Source organism: Emydura macquarii, unplaced genomic scaffold, assembly GCF_026122565.2.
Source record: "Emydura macquarii macquarii isolate MOO-44397 ecotype Brisbane River unplaced genomic scaffold, CSIRO-AGI_Emac_v2 contig_3603, whole genome shotgun sequence".
Lineage (NCBI taxonomy): Eukaryota > Metazoa > Chordata > Testudines > Chelidae > Emydura > Emydura macquarii.
This window is the reverse complement of record NW_027133740.1, coordinates 9568484-9590048: the sequence shown is the minus strand read 5'-3', so window position 1 is coordinate 9590048 and position 21565 is coordinate 9568484. Positions and strand designations below refer to the sequence as shown.

The 21565-nt window shown below is 40.1% G+C and overlaps 1 long non-coding RNA gene across 4 annotated transcripts; it reads right to left on the bottom strand.

The window, feature by feature from the left end:
* Window positions 1-6236: 6236 nt before the first annotated feature.
* LOC137145684 (uncharacterized) lies at window positions 6237-21063 on the bottom strand. 4 transcript variants are annotated; one of them, XR_010917723.1, is made up of 4 exons: window positions 20938-21063; window positions 15512-15603; window positions 15183-15283; window positions 6237-6460 (listed from the first exon to the last, which is right to left on the bottom strand). It is a non-coding gene; the product is annotated as an uncharacterized lncRNA (long non-coding RNA). The 4 variants fall into 4 exon arrangements; XR_010917721.1 differs by lacking the exon at window positions 15183-15283; XR_010917722.1 differs by lacking the exons at window positions 15183-15283; window positions 15512-15603; window positions 20938-21063 and adding exons at window positions 10280-10350; window positions 13543-13594.
* Window positions 21064-21565: the final 502 nt, after the last annotated feature.

Sequence of the window (21565 nt, the reverse complement as noted above, 5' to 3'; positions counted from 1 at the left end):
TGGTTGTTGTTTTTTTTTTTGGTTTTTTTTTAAGCTTTGTAGTAACTGTAGTGCTGGATTTAGTTTTTGATGAATTATCATTTCCTTTTCCAGAAGTTAGTGAAATGTTTCATCATAAAGGAGTACTTTTCCATAGCTTAAAATGTGATTAATTAAAAAAAAGAAAGAAAGAAAGGAAGAAAGAAGCAAAAGAAAAAGTGTAAGATACTGTTGTATCTTGTTAGAAATGCATGAAAGGTGTGAAATCAATATGTCTTGGTTGTGTTGTTGTGTGTGTTCTGACAGAAGTAAAGATTAGACAGACAGACCGCCTAATGGTGCTATGAAATGTACGAAGATCAGAATGTTTTTTAGACTGTGCAGTCTTTGGGCCAGAGCATTCTTTAATCTTTGTGGCTCATATAAATCTGAGCATGCTGCTGGCTTTTAAAGCTGGGACTTGTAAAGGGGCCTAAGGGAATTAAACATTCCACCCACACTGAACTCCCTTTGAACAAATACTTAATAAATAATAAACAAATAAATAGTAATAATTATAATGTTACAATACATTCCTTCATCTTTATTAATAATTCTACTTTTTTCTCCCTAGGAACAATAGATAGGGCCAAACTGTGCACTTTCCTAACTGCACAAATAATTAGTTCCATCTCACTTGTTTTCTCTTCACTGCTCATTTGTTATATAAAATCTTACTGTATTTAAGCTGATACAATAGTGATCTTTTTCGTTTACACTTGTAGAGACAATGGGGGGGTCAAAAACATTTTTTCCCCCTGTAAGAAACATTTGTTTGAATTTTACATTATCACTTCTTGAAAGTGTACACAGCAGAAGTACCACGGTGGATTGTTCTTCTTGGTTCTCCAGCTTTTATATTATAGTGAGACCTGTCAAACCATGTTAATTTTCATCTCCTACAAAATAAGAAAAATTACGTTGCTTCAATAAATTCCTTTGACATAAGGCCAGAATGCATTTGCATGTTTTAAAACGTTCTCTTGGCCATCATATACAGGGTTTACAGTTTGGATCAATGGTTCTGAGCATCCTCACTATAAAAATTGTTCCAGCATTACTAGTGTAGATGTTGTTTTGACAGTACAACTTGGGCAGGAGCTCAGGCTCTCAAACTCATCCCCTACACCCACCATCCCCTGGCTTGAGAGCCTGAGCTCCAGTGTGAGTCACAACAGAGCTCATTGTAGGCCTGTTTCAAAGCCCACTGAAGTCAATAGAATAGGTTGGGCAGGAGCCTGAAGGAGTAAGAATCTTAGTGTGTATTTTCCAAACAGTAGCCTCCAAGAGAGACATCAGAAGGGCGATTACATCTGTATAACAGCCTGACCCTGCAAGCAGATCCATGTGAGCAGGCTCTTGCACCGAAGCAGTGTCCCATTGAATTAAAAGGAATTAAAAGGAATCTCGCATGGATTTGATTACAGGTCTAAAGCTATGCAAAAGTCTCAACAAAAATTATACCACAGGTCAACCTTTTTTTACGTTTACCCCATGTATATTTTTCCAGACATTTCCCTTAAACTGTCTATTTAGACTACAGGCTTTTTCAAGACTGCTCCTCCCCTTGGGCACTTATAGTCTGTCTTCAAGTACGTCCGCTGGAAGAAGATATCTGATTTCAGAAGGGTTTTTAATCTAGCGTGTGCAGGTATGGCAAGATTCAATGGCTCGAAGTTGAATTTATCCTGGAAACAGGACATAATTTTTAACACTGAGAATAATTAACAAATGAAAGAGCTTCCAAGGGATGTGGTACATTCTTAATCACTTGGAGTATTTACATGGAGAAAACATCTTTCTAAGAGATGTACCCTAGTTCCACCACAAGCTAATGGGCTCGATGCATGAATTACTGGGTGAGGCAGGAGGTCTGTGTTATGCAGGAGGTCAAACTAGATGAACACAATTTCTTTTTTCCCTTAAAATGTATGAAGCTCTGAAATTTCAAAGGGGCCAAAGACTCACAAGTCCCATTCAAGTCAATGATAGTTTCTGGGAGCTATAAAGTCCCCAGACAGAATCCCTCCAAACTAGTGCTAGTTCACCCAACTTTTTCCAGCTAGAACTCTGGATCTCTATATTTAGTGGTCACTGATAGAATGATAATCTTTTGCTAGGATGGATAAGGTTCTATTAATTTCTGATTATCCCAGGACAGAGGAAAGGCAGTCAAGGTGTCTTATTTCAGAGGTTTAATATTAATGTTGTATTTCCAGAATGTCTTACTTTTATGCGTTTTATTTATTTATTTTCCCCTCCACATTAAATTCAGCACGGTAGTCCTCTATGTTTGAACCACAGTTGCATGATGGAAAATTTTGACTTTTTGTCAACAGAAAGATTCAACAGAAAATTTTCAACGAAACCTAGCAAACAACCCTTGGAAATGGCATGGGTTATATACCCCAAGACTTGCAGCTCCCCTGGATTTTCACAAATGTCTGGAAGACCAATAGAAGTAAGAGCCATCTGTGCAAAGGTGCTAGAACTTTGCACTGTTTCCTGCTGCCTCCAGTACCCCCAGGCCCAAGGAAGCATGGCTTTTGCAGAAAACATTATGAAAGGGACAAACCAAGCAGCTGCTAAATTTTTGTTGCGGAGAGGGAGAAGCATTAAAACCAGTCATGCTATGTAGAGCAGCTAGCCTGACATTCCCTTGCCAATCCATGGAACCTGAATCCTGTAGACCACCTGCAGAGGGACTTCTAAAGAAAAGGAGAGAACATGACAGAATCAGTCCTCTCTTTTTTTATGCCTCCCTTGTCTGCATGTGAGGTTTGTGCCTGTGGAGGAAAATGCCTGTGTCCCAGTTACTACTATTTGATTATTACTTACTTATCTATCACTTCAGATTGAAAAGAGTAAGGTCACTTTCTTTTATAACTTCAGTTTTAGTTACTGATAATGATCTTTTCATGGAAATTTAAATATCAGTGTAGGTGACTATAAAGAGAGCTTTTTAATCTGCACCATCTAACGGTGTAACACTTTTCCTAAAGGTTTAAGGAGGAACAAAAGTTACATTTGATTAGTTTAAAAATAGTTCATTTGCATGTGTTCTAGTTTCATCTTGAACAAGAAAAATATGTAGTTTCTGTGACTGTCAGGCCATTTTAATGAGTTTTTAAAGGTGTTTTCTTATAAATTATTCATTCCCTATTTCTCCTATTTTCTAGTTTATTCCATCCTTGGTATAATATATTAATATCCTATTTCTTGTATACCAAAATCCTTCCTTCAAATCTACCATATTCTACTGTCCCACTAAATAAGTATATTAAATAAAGTGCTCCTTAATATCCTTTCTGCATTTGAATGGTATTCTATAAAATGCCATCCTTGTTCCTCTCTCCTTTCTTTCATTTTTGGGGGGCATGGGAGAGGTAATGGAGAGAAAATAGGAACTTCTGGATTTTTAGATATCTATAATCCTCTAAACTTGTCTCCAATAGTGGCCAATGCCAGTTGCTACAGAGAAAAATAATGTGAAACACCCCCTAAAATTTACAGATACTCAAGCCTATCTAATGACATGTGTATGTCCTTAAGCCAGAGGACTGATAGTTTAGCTGAGCTACTGAATCAGCAGTCTCTAGTCTTATAGTCATGATGAATGAATTTACCCTAGCTATTATTAAAAGTCTTATTGGAACAAAGAGGGATGAAGAAGTTCTACCCACCAATTAATGGATCTGTTACATTGGGCTAAATAGAACAAACTCTCAAAAACATGTCTTTTTCATATACTATTTGTTATAGAGACATTCAGAGATGGTTCAGTTTTGGTACAGAATAAGCAGTTGAACAATTTCTGTAAACATTAATGCCAATTATTAGCCTTTTAAAAATGTTCCCATCCATCAAATACATATTTTAGAAGCTGTACTTTACATGAGAGAGATTGCACAGCTCCCATAAAAGTTGATGCTGAGCTGAATTAATTTGGAAACATATCTAAGTTCCCTGAAATTATCAGAAAGTGCCTCCAGGTAAAGTTTCATGGGCAAAGACCCTTAGTCCTTTGCCTCCAGTTTTGACACCTGCACTTCTCTCCCAGCATGAAGATTACTGTGGCCTGTTATCATTGGAAGACAGAGAAAGTATTTATGAGCCCTTCTCTAGGCAGAAACAACCTTTCCATGAAAAGGCCAAGAGGGGTGGAGGGATACCGTGAGGAACCATGGGAAATTGTCCCCATGGTACATTCCAAACACTTTGAAAGGCCTTTCGAGACCCATAAGTGCCAAAGCCAGAGACAAAAGACAGGAAGGCATAGATGACTCCAAGATAGGCCCCAGGGGCAAGTAAAAATGATAGAACACAAGCAAAGGGAGGCTGAATGGAATCAGCATTACCACTGAGGGTCCATGAGACTAGGAACCTGACATCCTGTGAGATTGGGATCATCTAGGGGCATAGCAGCAGGGAGATGAGATTTATAGGGCACCAACAGCTGGAAGCACAAGTCATGAAAGACTGGCCACACTATTTCCTCATTTTGAAATGAAGATGAGCTAAGAATAAAGATCTCAGTTATCAGGTGTTAATCTCTAAAGTGAGTTGGACAAAAATGATATAACCTGCCTATACCATACCTTCCAATGGCCATCATAGAAAGGGATGAAACCCTCAGAAGATTGCTCACTTGCTTTTACAGGCCTGGGGTTTAAGAAGGTTTCTGCACCCCTTATTCAGTATGCCACATGGCATACACATGGTGACTCCTAAAGGGTTCTTGTAGTTCCACTGACCAAGTCATGGGACCTCTGAAGAGGACTGGGAAATATCTCTTGGGGCATTAGAGAGAAGTCCTCAAGGACATAAATTCGTCAGCATAATGACAGACTATGCCACATCGTATCCTGAAGCTATCCCACTTTGAATGTCAACAGCATAAGCCATAACAAAGATACATTGGCTAAAAGGGTTACCCTCTAAACATCTTACAGACCCGAGTACCAATTTAATGTCCCAGCTACTGCATTAGGTATGTGGCTTGCTCTGTCAAGCACACACATACCATGCCCAGACCAATGGCCTAGTGAATCCATTTTCCTCTAGGATTAAATTTTCTGTTGAATTTTCAATTAACACCTTATTAGGAAACAGATATAGCTGTCTATCTTTCTTTAGGTTTTGTGGAGCCTCTTGGTTTTTTACATCTCTTTTCCCAGCTTGCTAATAAGTGCCCAAATGCCTACTTGAGATGAGCTCCCAAAGAGAGTCAGATAATCAAGGGTGTTCTATTTTCTTTTGATCTTTGCATAGCTTCTCTATTTAATTAACTTCAAGTGCTGTATTCTTCAAGGAGGCAAAGGGAAGATATTACTAGGAGGTGTGGTGCACATTAGACAGTAATGTGAATAGAGTGACAATGAGATATAGCTTGTGTGAAATAACATGCAATGTTCTTTAATGTGTATATTGCTTAGGAGGCTAAGTACCATAACACTGTGTTTCTAAATCCACAGTTAGGCACCTCGGCTAGATTTACAAAGTATTTAGGTGTCTAAAGATGGAGATAGGTGCCTCGTGGAATTTACATAAGCACCTAGGCAGATTAGGCACCTAATTCACATTAAAAGTCATGAGAGGTAGGCACCTAACCTGTTTATGCAAACTTCCAGCAGGCTGAATAACTAGTTAAAGCGAAAGAGTTCAGTTTGAACCATTTTAGTGCAAGTGTGGAAATAGACAAGCTGAACTTAAGAAAAGTCATACTGAGTCAGACCAATGGTCCATCTAGCCCAGTTTCCTGTCTTCTGACAGCAGCCAATGCCAGGTGCTTCCGAGGGAATGAACAGAACAGGTCGTCATCAAGTGATCTAGTCCTCCCATTACTGTCCCACACAGTGCACTGGGGCTGTGTAGGACTGCTATAGATCCTCTGCGCTGCTGTGAATTTCAGCCTAAGTGCTAATAGTGGGCATAGTGGGTAACATGGGGAATATTGGTAGTGGCACATGTAGAGGGAGTTGCATGTATAATCCACCATGTATGGTGCTGAAAGTCTATCCCATCAAATTAATATACACTAATAATTTATTTCTCTCTCAGCAATCAGCTAAGTAGAAATATGTAAACTGTTGCAGTATAAAATGGCAACACTTTCGAGTAAGTGGCAAATCTTCATTAATTGAATCGGCTTCAATTATATTAACAAGATTCATTTTGAACTCGTAGTATTAATGTGAACACAGAGCATATCACTTGAGAAGCCTTTTTTAATTGCTACATAATCATAATAGAAAAATGTCTTACATATAGGTCCGCTTTAGAAAGGATAAATAAATTAATAAATAATTTATTCTCTCCGTTGCTGGGAAACCTTATTGTTGATTATGACAACCATGGCACAGTAAGTCAGATCACCACTTGCTTCCCATTTGCATGAGGGTTGGGTTCTCTGTATTTTCAATCTTCTATGTTATAGTGACACCTACAGAAAAAAAAGTTGAAGATGGGGGACACAGGGAAAAAAAGACGGCATTAGAAATAATTCTTAAGTGTTGCCAAATCATGCTACTGTACATGTGCAACATGAGTTGTTTTAAAAGTCTCTAATAAGAAAACTTTTAAATACTCCACAAATCTCTTGGGGCCTAATTTATAAGATTTTTCACTGTTGCCATGTCTGAAAATCCTGCTAATAGCAAATTTCCAAGCAAAGTTAGTTATTATAATTGCTGAATCTACATTATTAACACTATTTCACAGGCAGAAAACATTACAGTTTTAAAAGGATCAGCATTTTTTTCCTGTGCTGCTGTTGAATTCACAAAAGGCACATCTTCTGGAAACTCCTCATTATACTCTATTTTTTTGCAGTGATGATGCAGTGTATGAGCTTCTATGAAAATGCATTCTTCTTTTTACCCTTCTGGGTGGGAAGGGAGGAAATGCTCCTTATTTTTACCCTAACCCCATTCCTCCAAACAAATAAAAATGAAATAGCTTAGGAAGTTATCACACATCTGACCCAAATCTATTGACCTTTCATCCATCAGAGACACTGTGTATACAAAACTCGTTTAAATTCACCTGAATAGTCACATTCCTGAACTCAAAGTGGAAAGTGTGTTTAAAGGCATAGGTATCTGAAGCTGTGTTGTCATTTCCCTCATTTTTAAATAAACGACTTGAGGAATGTTAAGACTATGTCTACACCACACAGTTTTGTTGACATAAGGCAGCTTATGCTGTCCTAACTATGGAGGTGAACACACTGCAATGCTCCTCCCGTCGCTTTAATTTGCTACGACAACATAATAAAACAACCTCGATGAGAGATGTAGAGTTTAGTTTCACATAGTGAGAGCGACGCAGTGTCAGTGTAAACACTGCGTTGCTTACGTCACCCTAAGCGGCCTCCAGGAGGTATCCCACAATGCCCATTGTGACCGCTCTGGTCACCGTTTTGAGCTCCACTGCCCTGCGGCCAGGTACACAGGTGAACAGCCCTCCCCTGTTAAAGCCCTGGGAAGTTTTGACATTGCTCTTCCTGTTTGCTCGGTGTGGAGAGCTCACATTGCAACTGCCCAGCTGAGCAGGCCAGCTCCACACAGCAAACACGCTCCTGCCTGGTGTACATGGGAGGTGGTGGTGGATCTGCTGGGTCTGTGGGGGAGAAGGCTGGGCAAGCGCAGCTCCAATCCAGCTGCAGGAACTTGATCAGGGCATGGAGGGGGAAGGGCTAAGATAGGGACACATGCAGTAGTGCCATGTAAAACTCTAAGAGCTGCGCCAGGCAGAGCAGAAGGCAAGGGAGGCAAATAGTCACATCTGCTGCAGAGCCGCAGACATGCTGCTTCTACAGGGAGGGGGCTGGGGTCAGGGTGGGTTGAGCTCCTCTTATAGCCTTGTGTTCGTGATGCACAGCACAATACTGAAGAGCACTGCAGGATCCATGCTTTCTGACACAGATGACTGGCTTGCAGGTTACCAGGGCAGTTGAAAAGTGTCTGGAAACCTAGTAGGATGCCCGTGGAATGATGGCATTGAGAAAGCTGCACCATGTGACACTGACTTGCAAACCCTTCCCAAAATACCCTGCAGTCAGTTGCACAGTGGAACAGCTACCCACAGTTCACTGCTCTCTGTGATGATGCAAGAGCTGCTACTGTGGATGCACTCTGCTGGCACAAGAAGTATAGTGTGGAGATGCAACCGCGGTTTAATTACAGCCATGGCTGTACTTCGATGTAACTTAAGTAGACTTAACTCTGTAGTGTAGACATCGTCTAAGACGAGATTTTTTTTTCAGGCTTTATGCTCCAGTAACCTAGAAACCTGCTTAGTCAATATTCCTTGAAACACATCCCTTTTCTTTTGACTACCAGTTCCACTAGACACCACATCTTAATCTACTTCTAAATTAATGAGAAGTTAAATAGCACTACATCAAAGACTTCACATCCTTGAAGAGGAATTCTTCTTCAAAGACTTCAGTGGAAAACCCTGAATGAAATGAAGGCACTTATCTCTTGGGATTTACTCCTTTTATAAATATATACCTATTTGGTGGGGAAGAAGGGCTTCTTTGCTAGAGAATTTTTGTGTCTCTGGGCTCAAGATAGCACAAAGGGTAGGTAACGCCTCCTCACTTGCTTTGACAGGCAGGCTGATGACCAGGATTTTCCTGCTCCTTAGGGCTCCTTCCTCTGCTTCTCCAGATTGATTCCTCGACCTCAGCACTATTTGTCTCTTGACCAGACAAAGCTAAATAAACAAACCCCTCAGCGTATCTCTTGTAGAAGCCCTCTCCATTGAACATTTTTCTGCCCTCCCTTACAGGAACCCCCACCCTGGAGCTGTGACAGACATAGCCTCTCAGATCACTTGAATGGGACAGAAACTCAAACAAGTCTCTCTTGTACAGCCCCATTACTGCAGTACCTGAGCCCCTCACAATCATTCATGTGTTTATTCTCAAAACATCCCAGTGAGGTCTGGACATGCTATTATCTCCATGGGAAATGGCGACACAGGAAGTTTCACTCTGTGGTGGAGCAGGGAATTGAACAGCCTCTGGATTCCTAGGCTGGCATTCCAACCACTGAATCGTACTTCTTCCCTCCTGGAGGGAGACACTCTTCCTGAGGCAGTCGCTGAGGCATTATTTCCATGGGCTGCAACAGTTTCTCTAACTAGTATGCTTAGCTTCACTAAGTGGGAGAGGTCAGAGGAATGGGGACAGAGAATCCGCTGCATCCCAGATCTTCCAGACCTTCCTTCCACATTTGCTCTGTGAAGGGCTGTTTTGCTTTTTTGGGTGGAAGTATTCACCTTGGAGTAGCTCCACAGCCTGAGCGGGAGGATTTCTATCCCAAAGCGCCCCCCCAAAAATCACTGCCATGGATATATTCAGCACACAACCCACTAGATAAACTGAACATTGTGCACCTCGATTTGGTCTTAAATACACACACACAACTTCTCCCAAAAACTTTCATTCCTCCCTGTTTGTTTGATCACACCTCTATCCGTTCCCTTAGGATGAGGCTTTTACCTGTGTTATCTGTATTAATTTGACAGCAAGCTGCTCAGATCTGGGCTCTTGTTTTATTTTTATATCCGCAAAGCACCATACACACCCTTAGAACTTGATAAATAACCTCACAGCCTAACCCTGCAGCGACAAAGCACCTTCAGCTCCCTCAGGGAGCAAAGCATCCTTAGTACTTCGCAGGAGTGGTCCCTTAGATAGGGCTGGAGTCCTATCTTCTCGTCTATTAGCAGAGTGCCTTTGTGTGAGTCTATATAAATGATGTTATGGAAGTGTTACAGGATAGTTGTTAATCACAAACCCGTGTGTCTGCCTGGTTTTTATGCATAGCAGCTGTCTGTGTATGCAAGGTCATGTATGGTTTTTCTCTTACATTTGTAAATAAGAGAGAGAAATCATAAGAAAGAAATGGTACAATGGGTCCTGCATATGTACAAAGGGACAATAACCCCATCACATGCAATGGAGCACAAGGAATAAACCATGACAAGGGGAGCAGATATGAAAGAGTAGCAGTATTATTAGTAAATCCTGGGAAGTGCTGGGAGAAAACTGGGACTTCAGTGGGGGACGAGTACACTCAGCACCCAAGAGGTACTCAGCACCTGGCTGGATCAGGCTTGTAGTCCCATAACAAAGAAATAGGACAATAGCACATGTATCTGCACCTCCTCCCCCTACACTCTTGCACTACACAGCAATTGGTAAAGGCAAGTACATTATCTCATTCTTCCAAAGCCTGTCATATCTTACCTGTATTAACTTGGTTCCTGACTTAAGCAATCATCTCTTTCAATCCCCTAAGCAATATCACAGACTGGGAGCTAGGGCAGGAGAAAGCCAAATAGCATCAGTAACTGTAGCATTGGTGTTGTGAAAGCAAAGGTATTTCTGATATTAGTAAGCATATAAAACATTCAGAGTTTAGAAGGAAAGGATTCCTTTACCATATCATTACAGTCACTAGGGAGACGGAAGCTAAAATATTAAAAAACTGTATGTTGCCCTGAGCATCTTCTAGTTTGTTGTTCTGCACAGTTCGTTTTAGTCATTCACTTAGATGTTGAAAGCAAAACATTAAAAAAAAGTTCACAGAAACTTGTGTTTTTGTGAAATCCCCAGAGCTCAGAACACTGAAAGTGACAGCTGCCAGTTGGCTTCATTGTTCTCATTGTCTTTGCACTTGCTTTTGGAAACAAATGAAGATTTCTTAGTGTGCGCTTATTGAGGGTTTTAAATACTGTTGGCATTGGGTGCCAACCTAAGTGACAATCACATGTCAGTCAGCATTTGGTCTCCTCTTTGTTACTACAGAAGTATCTTTAATTTACTTCTGTATCTACAAAAGGATATGCGATTTTAGAAGATCAAAAGACACCATCTGTCCTCTGGCTGTTACCGTATGGTTCACCCCTCGTAAAAGTTATTGCAACTTTAGTTTCTGATGTCCTTCCTCACTGCTTTAATTTTGTTCTGTACACTTCATGCTGGTGAACAGTACTTCATTAGGTTTCCATAAGGAGCTCATCTCCTAATCCTCTCCTGTATCCAGCAGAAGCAACTTCCATGTTTTTTTAGTGTTTTAAAGTAATATTGTGCAGTAATGATAAAACAAGAGGAGACACAGAACAAGAGGCTAGACTCCTGTATCCAGACCTCCTACCAAGTGTTCTAGCTGCTCCTCATCAATTGATCTCACCTGGGGCTCTGCTTATGGCAAATTCTTGTTTCCTGCTGCATTACAAGATAGGCAGTAAGTTATAGCACATCAGCATCAGTGCTCAGTCTGCTTCAAATCCTGAGGAAGAATCTTTCACTCCCTTTGGGTTTGGTGGTGGTGTTTTTAAGTCCTGTTATATGAAAAGCATGAAGTAGGACATTTTCACTGATGTAACTGCTTCGACTTCAGTGGATTTGCTGCTGAGCTACACTGATGCAACTAAGAACAGAATCAGCAACTCACATTTCAGCTTCTGCATTTGCTATGGGTCCACTTTGATAATGACATATTTTTGTGTGAGGGTGGAATTTGATCGGGTCCCCACCTTCTCTGTGACCCAGTTTAATGAGGGGCAGGTTGGAACTGCAGTTCTTATGTCCTACAGGAGCTTGTAAATGAAAATCATCATTTGTTTTACTTATATACTTTTTAAAAAAAATTATGCATCTCAAAGCTCAGAGCTATAGAAAATATAATTTTCAAATAAAATACATCATTGAGCTGAGGGAAAAAAGATACAATCTTTCCCCCCAAACCAGCTAAACCCAGCCTGTCAGCAATCAATCCCTGCAGAGGAAGTCTGAATAAAGATAGTTGTCCCAGTTCAGGGCAACTGCACCTGTATTTCCACCAATGGTTCAGCTAGGGTGGCCAGATGCCCCAAAAATATCAGGACCCCCATACCAATATTAGAGGCTTTGTCCTATATATGTGACTACGCCCACCCCGCCCCCCAAAAGTGTCCCAATTTTTCACACTTGCTTTCTGATCATCCTAGGTTCAGCAATGGCACCCACTCTCAGACTTCCAGCTCCCCAGCTGTTGCCTTTCTTGGGTGGAGACCCACATCTCTCTCCCTCCAAACTGGTGTATTTCCAGGCTGAATAGTTCCCTGTCTTCACTATATATTTCTCAAAAAAGACAGTCTGCCTAAACAGACCTGCTTGCTTGCTTTCCAGAGACTGATACAAGATATAAGTTAACACAGAGTTTTCTAGGCAAGCCTACTTTAGTTCTAAGATAAAAAGCATTACAGAAAAAAATATATTAAAATAGCAGGATCTACACTCATGCTAATTAGCTGACCAGGGTTCATACCAGCCCTAACTTCAACACCCCATGCTAGGGACTTTCTTGTGGTTACAAGTTCATTAGAGCTACACATCAGAACAAGCACACTGTCTTATGAGGCCTCACTAGGTCAAGTCCTTCCAATCTTTCCCTAAGGATTGGGAATCTCCATGGATCAGTGGTCCTACACATTTGCTTGATCAGGAAGAAGGCACAGAGTTAGCCTAAACTCCGGCTTTTTATCCAAAAGTCTTCTCTTTGTCTGTGCATCTCTGGAGAATCCAGTTTGAACTAGTATATGCTTATCGCCACAGGAGGGGCTTCCAAGGCTGATAACTGAGGAAGGTCATTAGAATTGCTCCTCACTACTAGAGAAAGTACCTTCCATTCCACAGTAACACGTACACAACTGCATTTTTAATACAAAGGTGTAACCTTAATTCAGTAAGGTTTAACTTAAATCAATAAAGCTTGCCTTAATGCCACAAAGTTTGTTCAGTATATTACAGGATACTATCAGTCTGTCGCAGCAGTAAACCACTGGGCTTGACCATAATATAAGAATTAAATAAGAATCCCAATCATAATAGCAGCAAACTTAGCTCTGTCGGAGCAATGGGGAATGGAATTCTGCTCTGAACATAACCTATCATCAGGCCAAGGCATTTAAAACTAATAAATCAATCAAGCACCTCGGCTCATATTGGAATATGGGGAGCAGCACAGCTTCATAGGTAATTGGATCGAAACACTGACCCTCAATGGGACTGGTTCTCCAAACTCCCTCAAGCACTTTTGAAAATCTCACCCTTAATACTCCAAAATCAACCCTTTGGATTGCATCTGGAAACAAATAGGCTCCCAGTTCAATTGACAAAGAATTGGTGCAATATATGCCTTATATCTCATGCCATACAATAGGAGGACAAATGCACTGTGCAGCAGGGGTACCTTCTGCATAGTCTTCAAAGGCAGCCCCATATACAATACATTGCAGTAATCTACTCTATAAGCCATCGGATCACATGCATGCAGTGGGGTCTGAGTCTGAACAAAAACATCAAAAATGCCTAGCTAGACACAGAGACAGAATGCTTTTAAGGCCACTGATGCCACCTGAGATCATATGGAGACCAATAAATACCCCTTCATTACATTTGTCTTGAACAAAGACTGAGCAATCCTCATCAGTGGGAGGTGAAGATAGAGGAAATCCCTGAAATACCTTAAAGATCCTCTCCCAATCCACTGCCATTATATCTTTTATCTGGACTGAGTTTCAGCCAGCTTTCTGTTATTCAAGTCCCAATTTCAGCCAGGAACTGAGAAAGAAAAAGTCACTGAACAATCTGAATTTGATGAAAATGAGAGACAGCTGTTTGTCATCTGCAATACAGATGGCATCACTGCCAAAATTATCTTGCCATCTCCTAATGGACTCACATGCCCATTAAACAGAGAGCCAGAAATATGTTATCCCTACATGAGAAGAGCCTGTACATTAGACAGAAAATGATTCCAAAGGAATCATTTAAGAATAATACCCTTTCCCCCAGCAAATCAGTAAAACCTCATGATCAGTAGTACCAAAAACTATTGACAGATCTAAAAGAATTCAGCCTGGCCACCTGGACTTCACTCATCATAGGAGAAGACAGTCAATCAGATAATCACTATCCCCATGTCAGATCCAATGAAACAGGTTCTCTCCCTGACAGGAACTGAGGTGAGCGCTGACCTCAGAGTGAAAGAGACAATGATCATTCCATTAAAAGAGTATTATCTTCATTCACAATTCACCAAATACAAGATTCAGAGTGGCTGAGCATTGTATGAAGCCTGATATAAGCCCATAGCTCTCATGATCCTGAGACAATCCAAAGGAGCCATCCTCCACATAGACCATCCACATAAACAATGAATCTACTCACGATGAAAAGCCTAGTGGTAACCATCATCACAACAGACAAGCTGATGAAGGATTAAATGCTTTGTATACACTGGGAGCAGCAGGTTCTCTCTCTTTCTGTGTTTGCCCATAAAAATCACAGAAAGGCAAATTTCTGTAAGATACAATAAAAATGGGGAATTTATTTATGCCTCACATTGTGAAAGGCAATACGCCCTAGGGAGACTGTGTAGACAGTAAGCCACTTTTCAATCTTCTCATCTGCCTTTTCCAACAAATTAATTGCCGGAAGGAATTCAGTTGCTCCTATACAATGTTAGGAAACAATGGACTAGCTGGTGGGAAAATAATTTGGTTTCCATATGGTGAGGGGACTTAAGATATCTCTAGGGATCATTTGATTTATTTATTTATTTATTTACTTACTTACTTACTTACCCTGAGACGACAAAGTGAATTTCCTGTGCCATTTTTTAAAAATCAGGCTTCCATTTTATTGTACATACCTTAACTATCTAATTTGCACATGGAAATATGGGAACTGCAAATGCAAATTTAGTGAGAGCACAAGGCTAGGAGACAAATGAGAATATGATCTGATGTGCATTTGATATTCCTCAAGCCTTGAATGATGCTTGCTTTCAGAAACTGCCAACATTAGGAACCATGATAATCTAATCATACCTCCAAGCACATTCACCCAGAATGGAAAGTACATTTTTCTACAGCTAATTTTCTTAATTTTAAATTAATTTCGGTCACATCACATCAGTTTTCATAGAGTGTTAAAAACCCCACATATTCACACAGTGCTAAAATGTTGTGCAAAAGTGTCCAATTTCATTGGGGGGAAAATCCTAATCTGTAAAGCAAAAGTTCCCAAAGAATTTGCCAGCTGCTAGCGATGTCAGTTTTGCTGTCTCTCAAACTTGATATTTCACATGCTCATCACTTACTTGATACTTTGCTATATAACAATCTTCCACAAGCATCTTTGATCAAAAGCATCCAAATGTTTGTTTTTCCTTCTAGCTCTGCCAAGTTTCAGGTTTCTTAGCTATGCAACAGATGAGAGATTTTATAATGAGCATTATATACTTGATCTTCACAGACAGGCTTAAACGTCATTCACTACCATGTGCAAAGCATGTTGAAGACTCTAGTAAACATTTCATATGTCAACAATATGTACATCCATAGGTTAATCACCTAGCATACCTTTAGACTGAACATAGCTGTAATTCAGAACATGGTGAACCAGTTGTTGATAGCCGGGAAAACTTACCCATTTTAATGGAATTCCATGCACTGATTATGATCATTCCTCCAACTGATTTTCATCCAGGGTAGATAGAAGTCAAGTGCATTATCTTTATCCTATTTACACAGTTTTAAGTCCATAGTTAGATTTCATGCACAATCTTGTGGCATAGCTAAAAAAGTAGCTATCAAGGTATTCAAAGTGGTGTATATTGTCAACAATTCCACTTTAGGGAAAGATGCTTAAAAACTATCAGGCACTCAGGACCAGATTTTCAAAGGTTTCTGGGCATCTAAAAATACAGATAGGTGCCTAATGGGATTTTCTAAAGTGTCTAACTCCCCTGGGAAATCTTTAGCCACCTAAATACCTTTAAAAATCTGGCCCTAAGAAACTACCAGGAGAGGTGCCAATATACAATGCTAAACAAGAAGACAAAAAGAGAATCCAGCAGTTTCCATCTCTTCTTTGTCTTCTCTCTATCCTAAATAATCCTAATTTTTTAAGTGTCTCCCCTATATCATGGTCTTTCCATGCCTTATTATTACTGTTATCCTTCTCAGCATCTTTTACATTTATACTATATCAGTTTTGAGACAGTGACCAGACCTGAACAGAGTACTCATTAATTTATATAATGGCATTGTAATATTTACAATAGTATTCTCTATCCTGCTGTAATATAAGCAATGTTCTGTTTGTTTGTTTGTTTATGCTGCACATTAATATTAAATAGATGTTAAAACCCACAGAGAAAGGTTTACTCTCCTCTTCTACTCATTTAAAAACAAATCGTCAGTGATCCTTATTAACTTAAGTCGGGGTTTTATTGGGTGATTGGGGTTTTGTTTTACTGGTTGGTTATCTATTGATTATTTTCCTCAATTTTTGGTTATTAAAAATGTAGCACTCTCGTATAGGCTGGCAATTTATGATGAAGGAATTAATGTCTGTGTGATGTGCTAGCAAATTTTGGCTCTCATTTGTTGTGCGCACAAAAAAATGTGTCAAACTAACAGCAACCAGTCACTTGAATCAAGGTCTCTGCAAAGAGTATGGGTGGTGCTAGCAGAGCCTCGGGGCACAGGCTGCGTGACAGGGATGCAAGATGGAGAACAAAGCAGGGACTGGAACTGAATAGCCCACTGGAGAAACAAAGCTTGAGGCAACTGCAGAGAATCTCCAGCAAAGCAAGGTCTTCCCCTGAGCAGAGGAACATGAGTGCTGAATATTCCAGCCTCAGAGCCCTGAGAGGTGGGGGTGCTTCCAGCTGTTGTAGTCACACGCTCCGAGGGCTTGTCTACACAGTGGGGTAATGCTTACAAGGGGTATGTGATTTCTAAAGCACACTAAATATGTGCATAAAATATGTGTGCATAATGTGTGCATAAAATATGTGTGCACTAAATATGTGGTGCATAAATTGGTCCTTGTAGACTCTGCTCGAATTCACTAACGGTTCCTTAGTGCACTTCACACATTAGGGAACCTTTAGTCTCACCAGCAGGACCAATTAATGCAAAACACGTTAGTGCGCTTTAGAAATCACACCCCACAGTGAGCATTACCCCCACTGTGTGGACAAGCCTGGATTCTATTCTGGAAGCAGAAGACTCACTAGCAGCAACCGCCTCTGCTGCCCACACTCTCTCCCTCTGTTCTTTTCTCTTCCTTTTCTTGATTTCTGAGCTAAGAAGGGAGGGAAGAGGAGAAATTAGGAACAAGCAGCTGGGCCGGAGGTACGGGCTCCATTTTTCCCAGAACAGGATGCAAAGAAAGTCTAGAGGGAAGTGAATCAAATGGGACTTTCTACACAGGGCTTGACTGAAATATTCTTTGATTTGCTTCCAAATAGGTGGCATCTTTTCTGTCTCTATTGGTAGAGAGAGAAAAAAGGGATGGTCAACAAAATCACGTTGGGACAAATTTTTTAAAAATGCTCATCACCACAGCTGAGGCCATATTTTCCATGGGAGCTATTAGATACTGAACAGTTTTAAAAATCTGGCCTTTTTGTTTAGCTGTCTAAATGAGAGCCACTGGGTACTTCTGAAGGCCATTCAAATGCCAAAAGTGCCATTTTCAGATGTTGATTTGTTATGAAGTTAAAATATATCACTTTTGAGAAGTAATGCAACGTTTAAAACTAAAAACAGAAACAACTGCAAGATTTCAAAAGTTGTTTTTGTTTAAAAAAAAAAACACCTACTAATGGGATATTTGCCACATTTTGGTTGATGTTTTTAAGTGGGGGAAAAAGTCATACAAATTCAGAAGATTTTTCTATTCATTTTTATAAAGCAATCAGTTAGTTCTGTGCAGCTATATTCCTTAAAATACTATATGTGTAGGTCCTTAAAGTGCTATGTGCCATAGATCCTTGTGTACACTGGATAGTTCATTGTTATTCCTGCATGAATTTGTTACTGCTTTATCATTTAAGTGTAAAATTCAAAAGCAGGTGGTGGGGGAGGAAAGACTTCAATGGGATTTTTGTATGATAAAAAAAGACTACAGAATTTGACCCAAAATAAGGAAAGAACGTATATCTCCCAGTAAAATAAGTCATGTTGTTCAGACCATTGTTTGATTAAGAAAGGAACAAGAAGACAATATCTAGAATTAAAAGCAAGTTTGTTGAATTCACCAAGAAATTTAGGCCCAACGTTTCAGTAGGGCTCTGTTGAAGCACCTGCAAATTTTGTGGACACAGCCATTGGCACGTATGGACACCAACATTTGAGCGCAAATCTGGGAAGTGAGCACCAAACTACACAATTTAGAGTTATGATCTGTGAATGATTGAACATTACAAAAAAGGCCTACAGAAAACTTGCGAATACGAAGTTCCATCTATAAAGGATACAGCAAAGCATCATTTGCAGGAGACAGAATTTGGCCCAGTTATCTGCTCTCCGTTATATCCCTGTTGTGTCCTTCCTTTGAGACAGTTTTGGAAAGTTGTTTCTGCTCTAAAAAATAGCCTGTATGGAATCTCACAAGGTTTAGTCACGTTCTTATTCAATATCCATATTAAACAGTTAGGGAAGATTTTAACATGTTGTGTGCTATTAACTAATAATAACGTGCTGTTATTATTATGTTGCGTGCTCATTAATTTAACTTTCATTCCCACTAGCCTTTGTGGAAAGGGAAGAGCACACCGAGGTGGCACAGAAAGCAGTGACTGAATGACACTGGAGGCAGGAGTCCCTCTTCTTCCCCCCGCAGCATGTACATCCTTACAGTTAGTATTGGCACTCCTCATAGATCATGGGGATCCATAGGTTTTGCAGATGTCACCCTCTTCATGGGGAGTGAAGAATGCAAAGGAATTTCCATGAGAAGAATTTCACAAGGATTCTAGGGGAGTTTTTTCTCCTCCCATAAATTTTTGCATGACAGAAGAACATCTGGCCCTATGTGAGATTCCTCACTAGATGTACTATTACAAAGTTTTCCAAGCTTTAATTCTTCTATCCCTTTTCTATTATGCACAGCAGAAAGAAATGATGGACCCCTAATGCCAAACAGAGGGAAATACAGCATTAAACTGGCAGCAATAGCCTATGCCTTGGCAGACTAGTTAACACTGTTAGAGCTTTGGAGTTGCCTATAACTTGTGTCAGTGTGTTTTAAGTTGATTAGCTTCCTGGGTTGCTTTGGCTTCTGAGACAAGATTTTATTTTGACAACATGCTGAGGGTACAGCTGTCTGGGCAAGAGTTATTTGCAACAAAAAATTCTTAACTTACTTCTCTTCCAGTATTCCTCTAAATGAAGTATAACTGAAGCCTGCAGCTTTTGTTTAGCTATAAACATTACATTTGTTTAGAAGCTCTTCAGGGCAGGGACCTTGTCTGCTTATTGTCTGTAGAGTGCCTAGGATGCTTTTGGGTGCTACATATAACTATAATGATATGAGAGCAGTGTAACTTTTGCAAATGCACACTAGCATTGTGGGATTGTTTGTGCAGTAGGCCTGTGTTCTGATATCCCCTGGACCCCCAGAGCTCAGTCATCTTTCAGTGACATGTGGCATTGTATGTGGACTCTGTGTTATTTCCACACCACAAAATCACTGCATATTTCACTATGCTCAAGAATGACCCAGGCATGGAAATGCCAGGAGGAAGGAGATTTGGGTTTTAGGTTTGTCACACGCTTCTTATGAGATCTTTAATGAGTGACCTATGGCCAGATTTTTAAAAGTGGACTGTAACTTCAATTTTTAGATGCCAAATTTTAGATAAAGCAACCAAAAGCTGAGGCACTCCAAATTAACGGACACTTTGGAACATGTTGGCTTTAATCTTTCTATGCCTCTAGGTATTCATCTGTAAAATGGAGACAACAACCTACTGACAGGGTTGTTGTGAGGTTTAGCTCATTCATATTGATAAAGTGCTTCAGCATTCTCAGATGGAAATATCATTATTGCAGTTAGGTTCAATTTGCTATCTCTGCTCAAAAGTAGAGCTCAAATCTGGTTCTGGGCCCTAACTTCTCCAAAGTCTGGAAAGAAGAATGAGGGGAGGGGGGCTATAGATGGTGGATTTAGTTATGGTCAGTACCTAAGGAAGAACAGGATACTAAAGACTGGAAGCACAGGAGTGTTTCAAATCAAGAATAAAGTGCATTAAAAGTGATCGCCACGTTTTTGCCAGTTTCTCACACTTTTTTGACAATGATTAAAACAAAGGCCCTTTATCATTACTGATATTTTCAGCTTGACTATCCCAACCCTGGGCTCAGCAATCTAAAAGACACGCAAGCAACTTCTTATGAAGTGGCAGAATTGTTTAGAACTGGGATCCTTTCCCGTTATATGGGAGCTGCGTGACACTCGGGAGCTTTGGGGCCTGATCTTCAGCTGACGTAAATCAGTGTCTCTTAGCTTAGCTGAGGCTATGCCAATTTACACCAGCTGAAGATCTGGCCTGTGATTCAGAAGGCTTGAGTGAAAACCTTTTTGCCATTCCAGTTCTTGTAGGATTGTGTATCAAAAGACAAAGCAAAATTCAACCAAAACCTCAGCTTCATTTGGTTTCCACTTGAAATTATAGCTAGCCCAGTACTAACGTTCTCTTTTTAAATAATAGAATCATTATAGAACAACTACATCTAACAGTAGTACACACCCCATAGAAATCTTTCTGACCACAGCCTTATGCTGTGTTAAGTTTTTAAGTTTGCCAAGTTAAAGGCTTTACTGTATTGTCTAGAGTATACTGCACTCCCAATGCTAATACCACTTCCCAATATATATATCTGTCAACTAGGAAGGTACCTTTGTAATTAATTTATATGCTGCACATGAGATATAATTACTAACTGAGTCTCTCTCTGCCCCAACCCTTCCCCTCTCACATACACACAGGGAGTCAGAACTAGAAACCTGGTTCTTCATCTTAAAAAAGGCTTGAGGTAAAGGAATGAGAAATCTCTTACCTGGTCATTTTCTTTGGATTAGCAGCTTCTCTCCAAATTCATCGCTAATAGGTTAGTGCCTCCTACCTACAGAATTTGAAAGCGGTCCAATGTTGTTGCTGAAGCTCCAGGACTAAGGCCTCCACCTTTCAGCTCAGATCACCAGAAGAGTTCTTCTACAGCTGTAGAAACATCCAGCAACTGATTAGTAGCATTAAGACAACCACTTGATGTAATATATTAATTAACCTGACAACAATTCCAAATCCAAGTCACCCTTTTGAGAAAAATTTTCATTTGTATTCTGGTCATTTACCAGAATACCAGGGTAGATTAAATAAGGAGAGATGCTGCTAACAGAAAGCAAATCATCAGGCAAGAAATTTCTCATTCTAGTGCACAGCTTCTCTCCTCATTCATTAGTCATGGGAAGTAGTGAGCAGCGCATCACACAAGTAGGGGAGAAAGGATAAGCAGTGCTTTAATTATTACTATTGTAGAATAATAGGCTGGAATAGAAGTTCACCCACATATAAAGCAAGAGCTTTGTAAAATAATGAATTATGCGGGAACCAACCCATGAGCACCTTTCTACCAAATACTTTTCTTGCAGAGGACTGGTGTGGGAGTGTATTATTTGTACCCTGAC